We start from the raw sequence: 12,040 nt of genomic DNA, 5'->3' as shown, positions 1-12,040 counted from the left end.
GGAATATAAGGGAAGGGAGAAGAAATGTGTGGGAAATATCAGGAAGGGAGACAGAACATAAAGACTCCTAACTCTGGGAAACGAACTAGGGGTGGTGGAAGGGGAGGAGGGCAGGGGGTGGGGGTGACTGGGTGGTGGGCACTGAGGGGGGCACTTGACGGGATGACCACTGGGTGTTATTCTGTATGTTGGTAAATTGAACACCAATAAAAAATAAATTTATTAAAAAAAATTAAAAAAAATAAAAAGAGAAAAGTGGTTTTAAAAAAGTGACTAAACACATGGTCATTGAAAATATATAATATATTCTCAGATAGATAAATATGTAATTTTATATATGCTATAATATATCAGGTTTTAAAAATAAATGTATATAAAAGGATTGGAAGATAAAAAACTAAAAATTCTGTTAACTTAGTAAAAAAAAAAAAGGAACAGCACAAGTTATCGATATAAAAAATGAATAAAAAAATCACTACAGGGCTTGCAGATATTAAAATGATATTAAATAGATAATAAGGAAATATTATAAATAATCTTATAAGGAAAAGATTAGATAAAATGGACAATTTCCTTGAAAGAAATAAGTTACCAAGACAGAAGTAGAAAGAAATTGAAACTTTAGTACTATGTCTATTAAAAACTGAATTCAGGGGGATCCCTGGGTGGCGCAGCGGTTTGGCGTCTGCCTTTGGCCCGGGATCGAATCCCACGTCGGGCTCCCGGTGCATGGAGCCTGCTTCTCCCTCTGCCTCTCTCTCTCTGTGACTATCATAAATAAATAAAAATAAATCTTAAAAAAAAATAAAAATAAAAATAAAAAAAAATAAAAACTGAATTCAGAATTTAAAAAACAACACAACTTATAAAAAGGATAATACCTTACAACAAAGTGAGGTTATCCTAAGAATGTAAGGTTGCTTTAAAAGTTGAAAATTGGGATACCTGGGTGGCTCAGTGGTTAAGCGTCTGCCATTGGCTCATGTGGAGATCCCAGGGTCCTGGGATAGAGTCCCACATCCAGCTCCCCTCAGGAAGCCTGCTTCTCCCTCTGCCTGTGTCTCTGCCTCACTCTATGTCGCTCATGAATAAATATAATCTTAAAAAAAAAAACCTGAAAAATCAATTTGATTCACATTAACCAAAAAAAAAAAAAAAAGATCAATAAATAGAGGAAAAAATGTGACAAAATTCAATACCATTTATAACAAAAACTCTCAAATTATAGGTATAGGTAGAAAGGACTTTCCTCAAAATAATAAAAGGCACCTATAAGAAACCTAACTAAAGCACAATACAATAACTGAATGCTGATTTCTCTCAACAATAAGTACAAGGCATAGATGTCCATTCTCATTACTGCTGTTCAGCAATTTACTGATGGTCCCAGCAAAGCAATAAGGCAATAACATAAAATAGAAGGTATACAAATTAGGAAGGCAGAAATAAAATTGTCATTATTCACACATCACATGATCATCTTTGGAGAAAATTCTAAGGTATTTACAATAAAGCTACTAGCACAATAAGTGAACTAAGCAAAGCTGTAGTATGTAAGATCAACATAAAAAAATCAATTGTGCTTCTATATGCCAGCACTGAAACACTGGAATGTAAATTTTAAAAAATACCATTTAGAGTAACATTTAAAAAATATGAATTACTTGTTGATAAATAACAAAATATGGCAAGTCCTGTATAGCAGTACCACCTTATCTGTGGGGCATATTCCAAGACTCCCAGTGGATGCCTGAAATTGCAGATAGTACTAAACCTTATATGCTTATCTTACATATACTATGTTTTCTCCCATACACACATGCCAATGACAAGGTTTAATTTATAAATTAGGGACCGTAAGAGATTAACAACAATACTAATACAACAATACTAATAAAATTAAGCAATTATGATTGTAATAAAACTGTAATAAAAAGTAAAATAAATAAAATTGTAAATAAAGCTGTAATTTATTTCACATGGCTGCTCTTTCCCAAAATATTATATTGTACTGTACTCGCCCTTCTCCTGGTGATGATGTGAGATAATAAAATGCCTACATGATAAGATAAAGTGAATGACGTAGGCATTGGGGTGTGGCATTAGGCAGACTATTACTCCTCTTCTGACAATGAGTCAGAAGGAGGGTCCTCTGCTTCCAGACTGTGGTTGACCTCAAGTAGTTGAAACTGCAGAAGGCAAAACCACAGATAAAGGGGTACTACTGAGTGTAAAAAGTACAAAACAAAACAAAAAACAACAAAACAAAAAAATAGTACAAAACATTGATGAAAAAAAAAAGATTTAAATAAATGGAGAGATACATGAGAATTCAGGAAGAACAGAGTTTGATATACTAACCAATGGGGACGTTCCCATTTTTTTCCCATCTGATTCATCAGCCTGAAGGGAGAACCCAGAAGTGGGCAGTGGCACAGGGAGAGAGAACTCAGGTAGGAATGCTCTATTTCAGGCTTGAGGAGAAACAATGGGATCTTCTGGCAGTGATGGGGTAGCAGCAAGAGGCTCACAGGCACCAGAAACACTGAGGGATTGGAACTTTCCAACTAGAAAAGCTGTGGTTCCAAGAGGAGAGTGTAAATATCCATTGTTTGGCTCTGGACACAAGTATCATTGCATAAAGCATATCACAGAGCAGGGAAAATAAAGCCCTACCTTTCTAGCTAGAGGAATGAAAAAAAAAAAAAAAAAGAACTAATGGAGAAAGCAGAGTTCAGGAAAGCAAGCCCATAAAATTGTTTATGAACTTATAGCTAACTCCTATGCTGCCCTTGTGTGGATTTGATCCTAAACGTTATACCAAAGTTTGAGAACTGAAATAAGAATCAGATCACTGCCAAGGGATGAAAAACATTCACCATGCAAATGGAAGTGAAAAAAAAAAAAAAAAAGGCCAGGGTAGCAACCCTTATATTAGGCAAAATAGACTTTAAAACAAAGACTATAGCAAGAAACAAAGAAGTGCATTACATAACAATAATGAAATCAATCTCAATATTGGAGCACCAATTTGAATTGGTAATCAAGAAACTACTGAGCAGCCGGGGTGGCTCAGAGGTTTAGCACCACCTTCAGCTCAGGGCATGATCCTGGAGACCCCAGATCAAGTCCCATGTAGGGCTCCCTGAATGGAGCCTGCTTCTCCCTCTGCCTCTCTCTCTCTCTCTCTCCCCTTCCCTCTCTCCCCCTCATGAATAAGTACATAAAATCTTTTTTTAAAAATTAAAGAAAAAGAAACTACTAAGAAATTAAAGTTCAGGACTGGAAGGATTCACAGGTAAACTTTACCAAACATTTAAAAAAGAGTTAATACCTATTCTCTTCAAAGTGTTCCCAAAAATAGAAGAGGAAGGAAAGCTTCCAAATATATTCTATGAGGCTAGCATTACCCTAATACCAAAACCAAAGACACCACCAAAAAAGAGAACTACAAGCCAATATCCCTGATGAACATAGATGCAAAAGTCCTCAACAAAATATTAACAAACCGAATCTAACCATATATTTAAAAAATCATTTACCATAATCAAGTGGGACTTATTCCAAGGATGCAAGGATGATTTAATAACTGCAAATCAATCATCATGATACATCACATTAACAGGTGAAAGTATAAAAACTGTATGATCATTTCAATAAATGCAGGAAAGCATTTGACAAGATTCAATATCCATTCACAATGAACCTTGTCAACAAAGTAAGTTTAAGAGAGAACATACCTCAAAATAATAAAGGCCATCTGTGAAAAATTCACAGCTAACATCACATTCAATGGCAAAAACCAAGAGCTTTTCCTTGAAGATCAGGAATGACATAAAGATGTCTACTCTCACTACTTTTATTCAATATAGATTGGAACTCAGACAGCTAGCCACAGCAATCAGACAAGAAAACAAAATAAAAGGCATCCAAATCAGTAAAGAAGATGTAAAACTATCACACGGGCTTATGATAAGATACTACATATAGAAAACCCAAAGGTTCCATTAAAAAACTACTAGAACTGATAAATGAATTCAGTAAAGTCACAGGATACAAAATCAATGTACAGAAATTTGGTGCATTTCTACACACTAAAAACGAAGTGGTCAAAAGAGAAATTAAGAAAACCATTCCATTTACAAGTGGATCAAAAACATTATAATACCTAGGAATAAACTTAACTGAAGATGTAAAAGACCTATACTCTGAAAACTATAAAACATTGATAAAAGAAATTCAAGGGGACACAAAGAAATAGAAATACATTCCATGCTCATGGATTAGAAGAACAAATATTATTAAAAAGTCTATACTAATCAAAGATTTAATGTAATTTATATCAAAACACCAACAGCATTCTTCACAGAGCTAGAACAAACAGTCCTAAAAGTTGTATGGAGCCACAAAAGACCCCAAATAGCCAAAACAATACTGAAGAAGGAAAACAAAACAGGAGGTATCCCAAATCCCAACTTCAACTAATAAAGCTATAGTAATCAAAACAGTATGGCACTGGCACAAAAACAGACACATAGATCAGGAAAACAAATTAGAAGAAGACCCAGAAATACACAATTATATAGTCAATTAACATCTGACAAAGCAGTAAAGAATATGCAATGGGAAAAAGACGGTCTCTTCAACAAATGGTGTTGGGAAAACCAGACAGCTACATGCAAAAGAATGAAACTGGACCAACTTTCTTACACCAAAATAAACTCAAAATGGATTAAAGACTTACATGTGAGACCCGAAACCATAAAAATCATAGAAGAGAACACAGGAAGTTTTTTTTTTTTTACATTGGCCCTAGCAACATTTTTCTAGATAGGTCTCCTGAGGCAAGGGAAATAAAAACAAAAATAAACTACTGGGACTAACTACATCAAAATAAAAAGCTTTGCCTAGGGAAGGAAACCATCAAGAAAACTAAAAGGCAAAAAACTAAAAGGTTCTAATCCACACCAGCAGATGGAGCTGCAGTTAAAGTTTCTGAGTCAAGAGAAACAAAAGCAAAAATGAACTATTGGGACTTCATCAAGATAAAAAGCTTCTGCACAGCAAAAGAAACAGTCAACAAAACTAAAAGACAACCTGCAGAATGGGAGAAGATATTTGCAAATGACGTATCAGATAAAGGGCTAGTTTCCAAGATCTATAAAGAACTTATGAAACTCAACAGCAAAGAAACAAACAATCCAATAATGAAATGGGCAAAAGACATGAAGAGGAATCTCACAGAGGAAGACATAGACATGGCCAACACGCACATGAGGAAATGCTCCGCATCACTTGCCATCAGGGAAATACAAATCAAAACCACAATGAGATCCCACCTCACACCAGTGAGAATGGGGAAAATTAACAAGGCAGGAAACAACAAATGTTGGAGAGGATGCGGAGAAAGGGGAACCCTCCTGTACTGTTGGTGGGAATGTGAACTGGTGCAGCCACTCTGGAAAACTGTGTGGAGGTTCCTCAAAGAGTTAAAAATAGATCTGCCCTACGACCCAGCAATTGCACTGCTGGGGATTTACCCCAAAGATACAGATGCAATGAAATGCCGGGACCCCTGCACCCCGATGTTTATAGCAGCCATGTCCACAATAGCCAGACTCTGGAAGGAGCCTCGGTGTCCATCGGAAGTTGATGGATAAAGAAGACATGGTCTATGTATACAGTGGAGTATTCCTCAGCCATTAGAAATGAGGGTATTATGCTGAGTGAAATAAGTCAATCGGAGAAGGACAAACATTATATGTTCAATCGGAGAAGGACAAACATTATATGTTCTCATTCATTTGGGGAATATAAAAATTAGTGAAAGGGAATAAAGGGAAAGGAGAGAAAATGAGTGAAAATATCAGTGAGGGTGACAACCATGAGAGACACCTAACTCTGGGAAAATGAACAAGGGGTAGTGGAAGGGGAAGAGTGGGTGGGGGGTTGGGGTGACTGGGTGATGGGCACTGAGGGGGGCACTTGGCGGGATGAGCACTGGGTGTTATGCTATATGTTGGCAAATTGAACTCCAATAAAAAAATTTAAAAAAAAAGTTTCTGAGTCTATTCTGGGTGCAGGAGCCCATCTTGCTCCCCACTGAAGCTGGGCAAGAAGGCCTGTGTTTATATTTCAGGCTGATGCACCTAATCCAGGACTCATTCTAGATACAGATGCAGTCTAACAGTTGTGCTAATTACATGCACTTAGGAAGATCAAGAATTTATTAGAGTTGGCTATGAGGTAAATAATGAATATAGCAAGACAGAATTCAGAGAAAATCTGCCAGTAAAACCAGACTTTTCTAAGCTTCAAAGGAATATTTTTGTATCTACTCCTAAAGTCATGAAATTTCACATTACTTGGGAAGATAACACAGAAAAACTGGAAGGTGTAGAGAGCAGTAATCCAAATCCACGATCACTTCTTTCAACAGATGCATTACCTTTAGCATCGAAGGGATTGTCCACATCAGAAAACTCACCCAAATGGCATGATTCCATAGAATACCACATGGCCTGCTTGTGACCACTTGCTCTCCCTGTAGTATAAATTAAGCTATAAAAACACACAGAAACTTTTCCCTGAAATTCCATAAGAACACAGTCATGACACAATGAAGAAACTCTTTTAAAAAACATCCTGTAGAAAGTTTATAGGAAAACCAGCATTTGAGCAAATTGTGGAATTTAAATACCACCATTTTTAAGTAAAAAACATACAAACAAAATAAAAACCCTAAAAGGCCATGAATAGGAGAAGATATTTGCAAATGATATATCTCATGATAAGGGGTTAGTATCTAAAATATATAAAGAACTCCTATAACTCAATACGCGAAAATCAAATAATCCAATTAAAAAATGGGCAGAAGACATGAACAGACATTTCTCCAAAGAATACATACAGATGACCAACAGATGCAGGAAAAGATGCTCAACATCATCCGTCATCAGGGATGTGCAAACCAAATCAAAAGTATAATGAGATATTACCTCACAGTGGTCAGAATGGCTAAACTCAAAAACACAGGAGATAATCAGTGTTAGCAAGGATCTGGAGAAACAGAAACCCTCGAGCACTGTTGGTGGGAAGGCAAACTGATGCGGCCACTGTGGAAACCTGTATGGAGGCTTCCCATAAAGTTAAAAATAGAACTACCCTATGATCTAGTAACTGCACTACTGGGTATTTACCCAAAGATTACAAAAATAGTAATTCAAAGGGATATATCTATAATAACATTATTTACAATATCTAAATTATTGAAGCTGTCGAAGTGTCTGTTGACAGATAAATGGATAAAGAAGAAGTGGTGTGTGTGTGTATGAATATTATTCAGTCACAAAAAATAATGAAATCTTGCCATTTGCAACAACATAGATGGAGCTAGACAGTATAATGCTACGTAAAATAAGTCAGAGATCACATGATCTCACTCATATTGAATTTGAAAAACAAATGAGCAAGGGGAAAAAGAGAGACAAATCAAGAAACAAGACTTTTTTCTTTTTTCGAGGAAAGGGACTTTTTTTTTTTTTTTTGAAGAGAGGGAGACAGTTGGGGAGGAGGGGAGAGAGGGTAAGAGAGATAGAATCAAGCTGGCTCCATGCCTTGCGTGGAGCCCACCTCAGGGCTTGATCTCACAACATGAGATCATGACCTAAGCCAAATCAAGAGTTGGATTCTTAACTGACTGAGCCACACAGGTGCCCCTCACCTTTTTAAAGATTTATTTGAGAGAGTGTGTGCCAGCAAGAAGGGGGAGGGGCGGATCTCCCCATGAGTGGGGAGCCTGAGGCAGGGCTTGATCCCACCACCCTAAGATCATGACCTGAGCCAAAATCAAGAGTCAGATGCTCAACCTACTAAGCCACCCAGGCGCCTCCTAAGAAACACTCCTAACTGTTGAGAACAAACTAGCTGATGGTTACCAGGGGGGAGGTGAATAGGGGAATGGGTAAAATAGGTGTTAGGGATGAAAGAGTACACTTGCCATGATGAGCACTGAGTAACGTATAGAACTGTTGAGTCACTATATTCTACATCCGAAACTAATATAACACTGTTAACTGTGCTGGAATTAAGCAAAGTTTTAAAAGAATGAAAAATCTGTTTTTAAAAATTCTTCAGTTTTACCAATCCTGCCTGCTTCTGACACAGTTAATGCACAGGCTCAGCACAGAGGCTGTGGCAACACCACTCGCAACCCCTACCCCGATAGGCTGGATAAAGAACCAGCTATGGTGGACACTCTACATGCTTGCTGCCCACATCCCTGCTGACCAGCCGGAATCAGAACTACCACCACCAAGAGGAAATCTGAGCTAAGCCACGGTCTCTGGATCTGTCCTAAGAGCAACTAGCAATTTAGCAATGGAGCTCAGAGCCGCATCTTGGTGTCCAACCTCATTTCTGGACATACTCCATTGAACACTGGAGAGTTAATTCACAGGCGAATGAATTACAGCAAGCACAGAAAAGACATAAAACCAGGGATCTTCTGGTTAATCCAGATGAACAAGTGAAGAATGCTCACTAATCTTTATACAGAAACTACCTCTTACGACATCCTCAATATCCAGCTGGAATTTACTCTTCACCCTAAGTTTTCAGATAGTCTGGGCTGTTTAATGGGTCATTGTCTCTTCCAGCTTGACAACCTACCTCACGATTTACCTCTCTTCAGAAAATTTCTCCAAACCAAATCTACCCAAATCTGATTACGAATTTATTCAGTACCTCAAAACACTTCAATCTGCACTCTCAGTGCAGATCTAGAATATCAGATCTAAAAGGAATTTCAGGGGCACCTGGGTGGCTCAGGCCAGTTAAGCGTCTGACCTCGGCTCAGGTCATGATCTCAGGGTCCTAGGTTTGAGCCCCATATTGGGCTCTGCACTCAAAGGGGAGTCTGCTCTTGCTCCCTCTCTCAAGTAAGTTTTTTTAATTAAAAATAAATAAATAAAAGGAACTTCAGACACCATGCAGGGCAGCAGGCTCTCTCTGAGAGGTAGCTCCATGATACAGGGGCTCTAGAGCAGACACACCTGAGTCCCAGGTGCAATGGCACCTGCCAACTGCCTGACAATGAGCAGTTTCCTTACCTACCTCATGAGTCTCTCTCTTCTCAACTCTAACATAGCCTCTGGCACTTGCAAGAGTCTAACAAGTAGTAGCTATTATTGTCAGTGTTGGGATCCCTGGGTGGTGCAGCGGTTTGGTGCCTTCCTTTGGCCCAGGGCGCGATCCTGGAGACCTGGGATCGAATCCCACGTCAGGCTCCCGGTGCATGGAGCCTGCTTCTCCCTCTGCCTGTGTCTCTGCCTCTCTCTCTCTCTCTCTCTCTCTCTATCATAAATAAATTTTAAAAAATTAAAAAAAATAAGTTATTGTCAGTGTTACTCTGTGCCTTAGAAGCCACTTGCCCCAAGTCTATAATAGTTAGGGCCCTGAGGTGGTCCGAGCAAAGACCCTCCCCATTTCTCTCCTGGACGACAACGATAGCTTGCCAAGTGGGCTCTACAACCAGTGCTTAATTTCTCTTCTACACTATTACCAGAATGATCCCTTTTAGAAAACAAATCTGACTGAAATCCCCACTCTTACAAATTGTCAGGGGTTCCCAGTGGTCACAGCACTAAGTGCAAACTCCTTAGCAGATCCCCCAGTGCCCTTCACGATTTCCCCCTGACCCATCTTTTCAGTGCTGTCTCCACTTGCCATCCCCAAGGATGCTAGGCTTCAGCTATCCACAATCTCTACCCGCCTCCCAGCTGCTGTGCACTCTCACACTTCTATGGCTTGGTCCTGGCTAACCCTCTGCTGAAAACATTCACCTGTCTTCATCTGGTCAGCTCCATCCACCAAGCCCAAGGCCAGCCTTCTTTTTCAAGATGCTTCCACAGTGCCTGTAGGCTCAAGCATCGCCCCTCATCAGGGCTCCTCCTTCTGCTCTCTTTATCCTTGTCATTCACTTTTACCCCCAATCTGTTATTCTCCATAGGACTTCCTGACTCTCTCTTGTTCCAGGGTAGGGGCTGCCTCTCAGTCATCTTCATCATAGAGGGGGTGCTCACTAAAAAGCGTCGGAATGGGGCGCCTGGGTGGCTCAGAGGTTGAGCATCTGCCTTCGGCTCAGGGCGTGATCCCACGGTCCTAGCATCGAGCCCTATATCGGACTCCCTGCATGGAGCCTGCTTCTCCCTCTGCCTATGTCTCTGCCTGCCTTTCTCTCTGTGTCTCTCATGAATAAATAAATAAAATCATAAATAAATAAAATCATAAATAAATAAAATCATAAAGAAAGCAAGCAAGCCAGCCAGCCAGCCAGCATGAATGACTAAATTAACAAGTGAATGGATGGGTGGTTAAATGAATTAAGGAACCAGGAGGTCCTGTGTTCTCATTTCACCACATCCACCTTTGCTTGCATACTGATTATTTTATAAACCTATTAGTACAATTTTCACTTAAGCATATGAGATCTCTTGAATTAGATTAGAAGCTTCTAAAGGACAAGTGCATCTTCTAACTATGCTTTGCACTCTCTCAGATCCAGACATACTAGTATTGCTTAAGTTTCTGAATGCCCTCTTTTGCAATACAGCACTTGCATGACAAGAATTTTCACTTGTTATGAGGGAAGTTACAATGAAGGTTTCATTTCAAAGGGAGTGTGGTAATAAGATGTTATCCTAGACAGTTATGGAAAAGAAACAACCTGATTTATTTTCTTTCCAATAGCAGAAAACAGTCAGCGTCCCATCTCTTTAGATGTTTAAATGAGAGCCTGTATTGTAGTGTTCACAACCTTCAAAAAAGATATTATTTTCTTGCATAAGGCATGAAAACATGGGCTCAGTGAAAAAACTACCTTCAGTATCTCTCATGTCTTCATCAAACTTTCAGAAATATTATCTAAAGGAATGTAGTACTATATTAAGTTTGAATTTATTCTCATAGGTGTTTATAAAGTATTCAACCAAAGAAATAGGTCCTAAGTATGAAACTTTCTTTTATTCCTGGTCATTGAGTGAAAAGACAAAAATGACAATACAGGCCAAGATTTAGCTCTTCCACACACAAGAGGATAAATAGGTTCACAGACATGCTGACCATCACACATCTTATCTATCCACCCTAGATCAAAGATTCTCAACCAAGAGGGACTCTGCCCTTCAGGGGATATTTGACAATGTCTGAAGACACTCTCACAACCAGGAGCTTGCTACTGGCATCTAGTAGGTAAAAGCCAGACATGTTGACGGTGCTAAACATCCCACAATGCACAGAACAACCACCCATAACAAAGAATTATCTGGCTCAAAATGTCAATAGTGCCAAGGTTGGGAAAGTATTTTCTAGAATTACAGATTTCCATATCACTAAGGCAAAATAGAAGAGAATGAGTTCATATTCCTAATTACTCTCCCCATTCCCCAAAATCTAGAATTAAGAGGAAACAAATTATGATGATATTTTCACAGTTTATATGTAAGATAGCATTTGAAAGGAAACAAAATAGGGAGAAAAAAGGAACATTTTAACAACCAAATTCTTGGAAGGAAAACACATTTCAGACACATTCATTTCCACTGTAGTCAATTTTGGCATCTGTAATTGGTTTTAACTATCCAGGCAGATGGATAATTGGAACTAAAGTCAAACTATAAAGCCTATAACAACTCCACGAGTACAATTTCCCAATAGCTAAATGAGTTCTGAGCATGGGATTTCCAGTGGCTCTGATAAGCATTGTAACTCTCATGGCTATTTGTAAAGGGGGACAAAAAGTTGAAATCTGATATATCTTCAAAAAAAGTTGACCAGGCCTAATCACTCCATAATAAGCAAATGGAATTATTCCAGCTTCAAAGGAACAATTCAGAAGTATATTCACTGGACCCAGTAGCTGAAAGACCAAATGAAGAAGGTACCTAAGGAAGATTGTTTTCTATCGCTCTTAAAACAGTATTAGCATTGCAAAATAACCTTTACCAAGATGAATATTTGGGTTTCTATTTCCAAATGGGAA

At 38.6% G+C, this 12,040-nt stretch overlaps 1 protein-coding gene across 7 annotated transcripts in view; it reads right to left on the bottom strand.

Annotated features, from left to right (window-relative positions):
* The window catches only part of PLD1 (phospholipase D1), a 206,854-nt gene that overhangs the window by 89,674 nt on the left and 105,140 nt on the right, over nucleotides 1–12,040 (bottom strand). The gene's annotated exons all lie outside the window — the stretch shown is intronic.

This window comes from Vulpes lagopus, chromosome 17 (genome assembly GCF_018345385.1).
Source record: "Vulpes lagopus strain Blue_001 chromosome 17, ASM1834538v1, whole genome shotgun sequence".
Classification (NCBI taxonomy): Eukaryota; Metazoa; Chordata; class Mammalia; order Carnivora; family Canidae; genus Vulpes; species Vulpes lagopus.
Note: the sequence above shows the minus strand (reverse complement) of the source record. Positions and strands in the feature narration are given on the sequence as shown.